The sequence below is a fragment of the Pan troglodytes genome, chromosome 3, assembly GCF_028858775.2.
Source record: "Pan troglodytes isolate AG18354 chromosome 3, NHGRI_mPanTro3-v2.0_pri, whole genome shotgun sequence".
Lineage (NCBI taxonomy): Eukaryota > Metazoa > Chordata > Mammalia > Primates > Hominidae > Pan > Pan troglodytes.
In genome coordinates, this window is record NC_072401.2 from 40,647,023 (window position 1) to 40,657,120 (window position 10,098).

Consider the following 10,098-nt stretch of genomic DNA (forward strand, 5'->3'; position numbering starts at 1 on the left):
TGCAGTTGGGGTTTTCAGTTACGCAGGAAAAAGAAATGCAGCCATGGAAACGAGGAAGAGAGCTACGCAGAGGGCAGCTCGTGCCTGCAGGGCAAAAATGTTAGCACATTCTAGCCAAAATGGATGATGAAGTATAGTCTGATCCGGTGGAAAAGAAATGCAAGTCTAATGTCCTGGGTTCAAGTATGAGTTGAGCGTCTGTCACAGAGTATCAGACATGAAGCAAATGTTTGCTATCTACTTTTAGAGATGTTGACAGTGTTGTAAGCTTTTTATGTGTATCACCTCATTCAATCCTCAGAACAACCTCATGGCAGAGTCTTTGTTCTGCCCCCTTTAGAGATGAGTAAACTGAACACAGAGTTTAAACAACTTTCCCCAGGCCACCAGCTAAAACGTGGCAATTCGATGATTTGAACCCAGACAGCCTGAACCCAGAATCCTTTCAGGGACTCTTCACTACTCCTAACTATGCTATGCTGCCTTTCCATGCAAAAAGCTAGGAAATATCACTTTGCACAGCCTTCATTTTCTTATCAGTCCATGGATTTTTGTAAAGAGCAAGGGGCATAATTTATATTAAGGCCTAAATGACAGATGTATATTTTCATTGTGTTTTCTATGATTGGCTCTTCAAGGGAGTAGTGTTTAAAGTTTTGCCCCAAATGTTCTTTTCAAGGAGAGCTCTGGGAGGTCCCATGATTCTGTGACTTTGCGTTTGCAGAACACAGCAGATGACCTGAGCAGCATTCAATCAGTGATCACTGTTTATTGAACTCAGTGTCACAATAATGTTCATGGACTCACAAGTAAGAAAGACCTCGGTTCTATCCCAGCACTGCAACTTGGACATGCTACTTAAAACTCTCCAAGCCTGCCTTCTGTAAATGGGATAATACCAGCAACCTTTGCAGAGGTATAAAGATTACCATGGTAAACTGTTTCCATGGTCACAGAATTCACAATCCAAGATAAAAGAGTCATTAAGCACACAGACACACAAATAGGCAAGCAAAGGTTGGAGAAGCACATTCTAGGAGAAAGGAACTGCAGAAATCTTGCGTTGGCAGGAACTTGACACGTTTGATATACTACAAGGTCGGCAAGACCTTCTCATAAGTTTGTGAAGCAATTAGTATTCTTTTAGTCAACAGTCAGCATTTCTCTATGTGTGTAGTATATTTATAACTAATAAAGTAAAACTTATGCTTTTAAGAAAATATTTTTTCCCAAACATTTAAGTGTTAATTGCATGCCTAAATTAAGTTCGTTTTTTTGGTTTTTTGCTTAATTAAAATCACAACACAAATCCATTGGATCTTAAATACCTTAAAAGCCTTTAAAAACTGGCAAAACATACTAGTTATCACAAAGATTACAGAAATTATGACATAACATTGCTTTTTTTTTTTTTTTTTCAGACAGAATCTTGCTCTGTTGCCCAGGCTGGAGTGCAGTGGGGCAATCTTGGCTCACGGCAGCCTCTGCCTCCCGGGTTCAAGCAATTCTCCTGCCTCAGCCTCCTGAGTAGCTGGGATTACGGGCATGCACCACCACGCCTGGTTAATTTTGTATTTTTAGTAGAGACAGGGTTTCTCCATGTTGAGGCTGGTCTCGAACCCCTGACCTCAGGTGATCCGCCCGCCTCGGCCTCCCAAAGTGCTGGGATTACAGGCGTGAGCCATCGCGCCCTGCCACAAACAATCTTTAGGTTGGGCCCTTTGAAAAAACAGAATCTTGTTTCTGATTTCATGGAACTTTTAGGTCCCTTTTCTCTTCAAATAGATTTTGAGTTTTGGAAACCAGAAGCATATATTCTTAAAATTTTTCAAAATCAGCTTCCCTATGCCAGTTCAGCCATTATTATATATTGATTTGATCTGTTGGTGTGATTGATAATTTAGGTATGTTTTATCAATATCTCATTATAATTATATGATCATCTAAACCTTGCTACTCAAAGTGTGGTCCATGGGCCAGCAGCATCTATATCACGTGGGATGCAGAATCTCAGCCTCAGTCAGGCCTCCTGACTCAGAATCTGCATTTGAACGAAACCTCCTGTGATCTGATGGCCATTTAAAGCCCAGATGACTCATAGAAAGGATGCAGCTACCTAGATATGAGGGATGGAGCCTGTGGCTGGCTATCCTCTTCAGGACATGCAATGAATTTGGCATCATGGAACCCACTATTACTCTCTCTTTTCTTATAGTTTGAGGTTTCGTTATAACTGCTAAGATTTTCTTCTACCTTGACCAAGAGAAGAAGGCTTGGGACTGAATCCTGAGAAATCCAACATTGAGGGAAGAAGCAGATGAGGAGGAACTGCGTAGGAAGTTAAGAGAAAAGCTGGAGTTTTCCTGCCGTGGAAACCCAGAGAAATGACTGTACTAAAATAAGTAGTGAGCACCTCACTGTGAACATTAGCCATGTTCCTATTGGGATTGTTATGAGTAGCAATTTTAAAATGAAGAACAAATGCTATCTTAGACGAGCTAGAGAAGCTCATGGAGTCTCATCACAGAGGTCTCTCCCAAGAGTCATTTTCCCGGACCTTTGGAAGAAGGATCGATGGTCCCCCATGGTGTTGAACGAAGTGCTTATTTGCAGAATTAACTCACAAAAATGTTAAATTCAGAAGAAATGGTCTGTTCACTGAAGTGTTACATTTTCTTCTGAGGGGTGAGGTGAGGATGTGAAGGGAAAGGATGACAACAAGCCGAGGTAAACTTACTTTGAAAGAATAGTACAACCTTCCCACTACTTTGTTTTCTGGGCCTCCCATAGCACTTCATGCACTGATTTTTTTAAAACATAAACAAAAGGTTTAAATATTGTTTTCAAAATTCCCTACCCAGGGCTGGGCACGGTGGCTCACACCTGTAATCCCAGCACTTTCGGAGGCCAAGGCGGACGGATCACTTGAGGTCAGGAGTTCAAAACCAGCCTGGCCAACATGGTAAAACCTTGTCTCTACTAAAAATACAAAAAATAAAAAAAATTAGCCTGGCGTGGTGGTGCGCGCCTGCAGTCCCAGCTACTCGGGAGGCTGAAGCAGGAGAATCGCTTGAACCCGGGAGGTGGAGGTTGCAGTGAGCCGAGATCGCGCCACTGCACTCCAGCCTGAGCGACAGAGTGAGACTCTGCCTCAACAAAAACAAAAACAACAAAAAATTCTCTACCCTAAAGAATTGGGTAAAATCCAGTCCTCCAAACCAGGGGAAGAGTTAGTTCCTGGAATACTCTATTTTGATCTTGCAGAATTATACTCCCTTAGAAATTAATCCAGATAAGATACGAGAAAACAATAAAGCAGGAACATTCTAGAAAGTGTATTGATTAGGACAACTTGACTCTAATAATCTATTTCTTAGCTTAAATCTGTTAATAGATTTTATTATCATAAGCACTTGGCTATTAGCCAGAAATCCTGGATAAATGGACGGATCACTGTAAATTTGGTATTTGAAGCTGTTATATTTCAAACTGTTTTTTTTTCTTTGTATGTGCTGTCTCTTTAGAGCTGGTTAAAAACAGCAGATTTCACATATGACGTTATCTGCAGTGCCCTGTGCAGAGGCCTGCAGGGAGTTTACAGAGACACCTGGTGGCTGAGAAGGTGAAGTACCTTGGCTTTGTCAGAAGATAAAGGATTCGAATTGTGTCTAAATTTGGTTTCTTTTTGTGGCTGAGAATTTCACTCCTTTCTTAATTATTTTAGTAGAAATGCACATTTAAAAAAATAGACTTTGATTTTTAAAGATTATTTTTAGAGCTTTCACTCTTTCTTTCTGAAAAAAATCAACCAGGTGAATTGACCAGTTCCATCAGCTGGGCTGAATCTCATCAGGGCCAGGACCAGAGTGAGGCAGGAGAGGCACTTGCTTCCAGTGCACATTTAAGGGGGAGCCAAAAATATTAGTAATGAATATAGATAACTTTTTTTGAGACAGGATCTCTATCTGTCACCCAGACCAGAGTGCAGTGGTGTGATCATAGCTTACTACAGCTTTAAACTCCTGGGCTCAAGTGATCCTCCCGCCTCAGCCTCCCCCACGTAGGAGGGACTGCAGGTACGCATCACCATGCCCGGCTAATTTAAAAGAACTTTTTTTTTTTTTTTTTTTTTGGTAGAGATGGGGGTCTCATTTTGTTGCCCAGGCTGGTCTTGAAGTCCTGTTCTCAAGTGATCCTCCCACCTCGACCTCTCAAAGTGTTGGGATTACAAGCATAAGCCACCATACTTGGCCTTAATACAATATTTCTAAACATCAAAATTAATGAAAATATTTCATTATAAATAAAAATACCAAAGTTTAAAAACAGGATTAGTGGCTGGGCATGGTGGCTCATGCCTGTAATCCCAGCACTTTGGGAGGCTGAGGCAGGTGGATCGCCTGGGGTCAGGAGTTAGAGACCCGCCTGGCCAACATGGTGAAACCCCATCTCTACTAAAAATATAAAAATTAGCTGGGTGTGGTGATGCATGCTTGTTGTCCCAGCTACTTGGGAGGCTAAGGGAGGAGAATTTCTTGAACCCGGGAGGTGGAGGTTGCAGTGAGCTGAGATCATGCCATTGCACTCCAGCCTGGGCAACAGAGAGAAATTCTGTCAAAACAAATAAACAAACAAACAAAAAACCAATAACAACAACAACAACAAAAAACAGGATTAGTATTGCCAATATTCTCTCTCTCTCTCTTTTTTTTTTTTTCAGGCTCCAATACGGCTCGGAAAGGCACTGAGAAAACCTAGCCTTAGCTAGGCTAAGAGCCTAGCTTCTGGCCTGGCTTTTACATGGTCAGCGGATGTGAGTCCATCCCCCCTGCACTGGTTCCCCTTGTCCTTTCTGTGGCTCTCCTGGATTCCTCTCATTCAGCTCCTTGGCGTACAGAGCCTATGTCAATGGCAATGGTGAGGTGAGAAGAAGAAACGGAGAAAGTTAAAAAGTGTCTTCGAGGAAATCACTTGGGAATAAAATCTTCCAGTTCTCCTGCTTTACCTTTCAGTACCCTCCCTGCTTCCTTCCAAACATGCTTCCAGAAGCAGGCGCCTAGGCCATTCATACCCACGGGGCTGCTCTCGGCTAAGTAGGCCTAGCCGAAGAGACGCTGAGGGCAGGTGGGCAGGTGGGGTGGGAGATGGAGCAGCGCGTTGCTGCCTGGGAGAAAGCACCTCCTTGCCTCTTTTCAGTTTTAACATGTCCCTTTAGTGCCCACTTTCCAGGACAGGGCAGAGGATGCAGGAGCGGGAGATGAGTGAGGTCTTGGGGCCATGGGGCCATGCTGCTTCTAAGGGGGCAGAAGCTGTGGGAGAGGTTGGGGGCTGGTAGCTCTCAGAATAGCCTGGGAAGGGTATCAGCTGGGTTTGCACAGTGTTGTCTCCGAATCTCCCAGCTCCCCTTCTCTATGATTAGCATCCTTGAAGTAGCGTGCTACTGTTAACAGAAGAGCAGAGCATGCCCCTTCTGCTTTTTCCCATGCTTGTCATTTGCCTAACTCTTACAGTGTTAGCAGAGAGACAGTGTTTGCAACGAGCAGGGAAATATTGCACAATTGTGACTGCAGGGTCTGCTATGAGAAGAGGAAGCAGAGCCAGTGGGGTGAGAACCTCCTGGGATGAGAAGGGGTCGGAAACTCAAGAACAAAGGAAAATGTCTGAGAAGTCCCAAGGAGCAAGTGGGCTACCGTTGAGGACAGAAATTTCCCATGGATGAGGTCTCCTCTGCGCAGCAAAGAAAGACCCCAGAAACAGGAGGAAGCCAGGAGATACTCACCCTATACCACACTGTACGGTTTTATAGCTTTCAAATATATTCCCTCAGGGGATTTCAGGGAGAATAGTATGCACCCTCTGACAAAGCACAGACATCAGAGCCCGCTACAGTCCCCAGATCGCTCACTTGGACATACCGGATACCCTGGATCATATATCAGCTGCTCTCCTGACCCAGAAAACTGCATGTCTCTTATCACCCATTCATGTCTCTTCATGAACTTGGCTCTTCTGTTGGCAACTTTATGAGTTTCTTTTTACCAGTGGGTGCTTTCTGACTACCGTAGCCTGTGTGGTTTGGCAAGGGGAATCATAGTGGCATTCACTGAGAGTCTTGCTTTGTGCCAGGTGTGTGCTTGGTACTTTATCTGCTTTCTCTTGAATCCTCACAATAACCCTTTTGGGTAAAATATTATAATCTTCCTTTATACAAATGAGAAAATGAGACTCTGAGAAATAATTACTACTCACATGACTAGTAAGTGGTGGTCCTAGGACTTGAACAGGGGCCATAGGACTCCTCCTGTGTCCTTAGGTCCTTTCTGTTGCATTAGGTCAGCAGAGACATGGGGAGATGCCTCCACACCCTCCCCCTGCAACCGTGGCAGATGCTGCTAACTGGACTTGGTGGTTGTTTCCCTTGAGCTAGGACTATGTATAAGGGAAAAATTATGGTCCATGTTCTCAAGGAATTTTGCTTTGACATAGGTTAAAATATAACACAGCAGTAGACTGACAATGTAAGGCTGTAAATAACACCCTGGCCATGAGTGCTAAAAAAATCAGGTAAGCTTATGAATCATAGGAAATATACCCACCATTCTTTGTCTGAAAGCTGGCCTTTCCCTTACTTCTTAATTCCTTAGATTTCTCATTCTAGATATTACTCATTTATGCATCAACAAATATCCTCTAATATCCTCTCTGTATCTGGGAGAACAGCACAGAACATGACAAAGCCCCCACTTTTGTGGAACTTAATTTTAGTAGGGAGACAGACGATAACTACCAAGTGCAATGCATACATGCAGGTCAGCTGGTCCTAAGTGCGAGGAAGGGTGGATCCCAGAGATGGAGAGAGGGCTGGGATGTTACTCTATGTAGCATCATCAGGGAAGGGCTTCTGATAAGGAGGCACTGGGCAGAACCCAGGAAGAAGAAGGGGAGTCAGGAGGATATGCTAATGGTGCTCCAGGCAGAGGGAACAGAAGGAGGGGCGCAGTGTACGTGTGGAATGCAAGGAGGCCAGCACGGCTGGAGCTACATGAGCGAGGGGGAGAGTGTTGGAGAAGGAAAGTCGGGGGAGACATCACGTACGGCGTTGTAGTTGCCAGTAAGGATTTTGGCTTTTATTCCAAATAAGGTGAGAATCCACTGGAGAGAATCCACTGGGCAGAGGGTTGACATAATCAGATTTGTGTTTTAAGATGACCACCTGGCTGGGCTTGGTGGCATGTACTTGTAGTCCCAGCTATCTGGGAGGCTGAGATGGGAGGATCTCTTGAGCCCAGGAATTGGAGGCCACAGTGCACAATGATAATGAGGGAGTGCAGTGAATAGCTGCTGCACCCCAACCTGGGCAACACAGTGAGACCCCCATCTTATAAATTATTTAAAAATAGGCTGGTCATGGTGGCTCATGCCTGTAATCCCAGCACTTTGGGACTCTGAGGCAGGTGGATCGCCTGAGGTCAGGAGTTTGTGACCAGCTTGGCCAACATGGTGAAACCCTGTCTCTACTAAAAATACAAAAATTAGCCAGGCATGGTGGCAGGCACCTGTAATCCCAGCTACTTGGGAGGCTGAGGCAGGAGAATTGCTTGAACCTGGGAGGCAGTAAGCTGAGATTGTGCCACTGCACTCCAGCCTGGGTGACAGAGTGAGACTCCGTCTCAAAAAAAAAAAAAATTAAATTAAAAAAATTAAAATAGAAATAAAAAATAGATGAAATGAAATAAAATGACCGTCTGGCTCTTACCTGGAGAAGGGAATTCAGGGGCACCGTTGGCTGCTAGGAGGCAAGTGTGGTTGGTGCAGATGGCAGTCAGCAATGGCTTAGACCAGGAAGACAGTAGGGAAGGTGGGGAGAGGCGGCTGGGTTCCTGATATGTTGTGAAGGTGGAACTGCTGGGATTCATTCACAGATTGGATGTGGGGTGTTCCAGGTTGAATTGCATCCTACAGAATTCACACACTGAAGTCCTAACCCCCAGTACTGAAGAATGTGACCATATTTGGAGATATGGTCTTTAAAGAGGTAATTAAGGTTAAGTGAGGTCACTGGGGCGGGACTAATTTCATCTGAGGAGACAACGGGTTTGGGTACAATCGGGGAATAGGGTCACAACCTAGAAACCAAACAGAACTCTGGGACTCTGTATCTCTTAGGGAAGTTGCCAGAGCCCTGCCCTCCAGGCCTGTCCTTATTCATGGGGATCTGAGAAGAAGAGATTAGGACCCAGACATGCACAGAGGAGACCCTGTAAGGACACAAGGAGAAGACAGCCATCTGCAAGCCAAGAAGAAAGGCCTTGGGGGAAACCAGCCCTGCCCACACCTTGGTCTGGACTTCCAGCTGATTCTTGGATGAGCTGGTCCTTAGGCACGGAGGCAGGACTGTGAGAAAATAAATTTCTGTTTTTAATTCACCTGGTCTATGGTATTTTGTTGTGGGAGTCCAAGTAGACTAATACATGGCGTTTGAGAGAGAAGAAGCGAGGATGACGCGCAGGAGTTGGATCTGTTTGAAGTTAGGTTAGGAAAGTTCATTTCCTTCTCGATGCCCAGAAGCACCAAGAGAGATTGTCCTGCTGGGTTTCACTCAGAAGAGTTTTCCAGTCCACTACACACCACTGACAGAGCCAGAGCACAGTGGGACAAGAGTGAGACACAGGCATGTGCAGTCACAAAAGGAGAATCGGCTCCACGCCCAGTGTGATCACCTTCTGGTGCCCACACCATAATGAGCTCCGGGCCGACGTTCCTGTTGGCCCAGAGGTCCTCCTTCCTCCCCTTCCTGAATCGCTTTTGTTCTGATCTAACCTGCACTCCCCCAGGCCAATGGATTTGAGTACAGCTGGGGAAGGGAGTTGCTAAGATTTCTAGCAATCTAGAAACAAACTGTGTTCTGGGACTCTATACTTCTCAGTGAAACTGCCAGAGTTCTGCCCTCCAGGCCTGTCCTTATTCATGGGGACCCCAGAGAGACTCACTTGAACTTCTGACCCATTCCCCTGCTGCTCACTCTGCCAGCCCCTGGCCTGGCTGTAGCTACAGTTCCCACCATTACCTATATCTGGAAACTCTAATTCCTCATCCACGACACTATCACGGTCACCCTGTGGAAGTGAGGAGGCTTACCCAGCCTCCAGACATCCAACAGGGTTGCTTCCTACTCTTTCCAGTTCTCTTACATTTCTGACTCCTTATTAGAAAGGGTTCTTCCATGCCCAGAGCCTCCGCTGGGAGGCAGTTTGAGTCTCACTGGCTGAGCTGCAGTAGGAGTCAGCCCTGGCCCTGCCATGCATCTGCGCACGTCAAGCTCTTTTCCCTGCAGGCTTTGCCCCTTCTTCATCTGGAACACTGTTTCCTATTGCAATTTTCATGAGCAAAGTGGATTTATGGATCTGTTTATCTATGTCAGGGGTCAACAAACTATGCCCTGCCACCTATTTTCATAAATAAAGTTTTATTGGAACACAGCCACACATTCATTTTGCTATAGGCTGCTTTCATAGTACAATGGCAGAGAAGAGTAGTTGGTACAGAGACCATATGGCCTGCCAAGATGAAAATATTTACTATCTAGCTCTTTGCAGAGAGTTTGCCAATCTCTGTGACGGAGTTAGATTGTGTAACTCTCACAAAATGGATAAGAGGATTAAAAAGACTACTGCAGAAATAAGTAAGTAAATAAATAAATCCACGGTGGACTGACAATAATATTAACATCACAATAAAAAAGGACAACAAGAAAATTGTAGGACTCATATTCTTCCACCCACAGTACAAATTGCTTGTCACAAAAAACAATTATCCTCTAACCAGGTCTGTCAAGAAGTTGGGAGAGAGATTGGGTGAGTGAGAGAGATGGAAGGGGGAGAGGAAGAGGGGAGGAAAAATAAATAAATTAAATAAATATATATATAAATAAACAAATAGTGACATTGAGCTACAAATGACATGCTTAGCATGTCATTTTCCCCTTTAATGATCATTTATCCAGCAATTTTATGGTCAAGCACTATTTTTAGGGTTCCACATGCATTAACTGATTCAGTCCTCAAAACAACCCCAAGAGGTAGGCACTATTTATAATTG